Here is a 1,163-nt window from a genome sequence, read left to right as displayed (position 1 = left end):
ACCAGCACCAGCACCACCAGCACCAGCACCAGCACCACCAGCACCAGCACCAGCACCACCAGCACCAGCACCACCAGCACCACCAGCACCAGCACCAGCACCACCACCAGCACCAGCACCCTCCTCATCCTCCTCCTCCTCCTCCTCCTCCCACACATGCAGAACAAACCACCTCACCATCTTCAAGATGTTTCGTTTCCAGACTAACAATAGCTTTGTTGCAGTTAGAGGTGGGGGGGGGGGGGAGAGAAACTTTTCCTGTGTACAGTGGCAATTAAAATGACATGCGGGTCCTGCTGGTTGCATAATTCCCCCTGCCGACACAAAGGGACCAATTTTCTGCGGAAACAGAATTGTAGTTTACATTGCAACAGTTGAGGGCGTGTGGGCGGGATGCAGGGTTGAGATAGGAGCATGCCAATTAATGTTGAGTGAAATTACAGAGGACAGAGGGGATAAGTTTTGTGTCCCGGTGGTCAGTGCGCATGGATTTCTGACCTCTTCACATCGGCGAATGACGACAAGACAATCAGGTTGAGACACAACTCGGTCTCTCTCTGTGGTCTTTGTGATTTTGTTGATATTCACAAGTATGTATTGGAAACACACGTGGTCTTGTTGCCGAATGGAATAACTCGTCACTTTCAAATACCTATTCACAATATCTGCTGTATATTAGTGTGAGGGTGAGTTCAACCACATCACAAAAAGCAAATCTACTCTCACTCACTATACTCGTGCGTGGGTATCTGGCCATGCAGATAGTTTTTTGTTTGATTTGAGTTTTGAGATGACTTTGACATTTCTTCTGCCACTCCAATGTGTCGTTGGTGAATGATATTTGGTTTGTGGTGTTCAAAGCCCTAAAGAGTTCATATGAAAACAGTTACTCTGGAGTGTACACACACACACACACACACACACACACACACACACACACACACACACACACACACACACACACACACACACACACACACACACACACACACACACACACACACACACACACACACACACACACACACACACACACACACACACACACACGACTGTGAACAGTTTTTAGTGGAACAGTTCTCATCTGTGTGTATTTTTTTTTTCCTGAGCAGCTTGGGCAAACTTGTTGGAACAACATTTTGCTCTTGAGTTGTCACGATTTA

This window comes from Scophthalmus maximus, chromosome 6, assembly GCF_022379125.1.
Source record: "Scophthalmus maximus strain ysfricsl-2021 chromosome 6, ASM2237912v1, whole genome shotgun sequence".
In the NCBI taxonomy this organism is placed as follows: Eukaryota; Metazoa; Chordata; class Actinopteri; order Pleuronectiformes; family Scophthalmidae; genus Scophthalmus; species Scophthalmus maximus.
The sequence above is the reverse complement of the archived record's forward strand: the minus strand, read 5'-3'. Positions refer to the sequence as shown.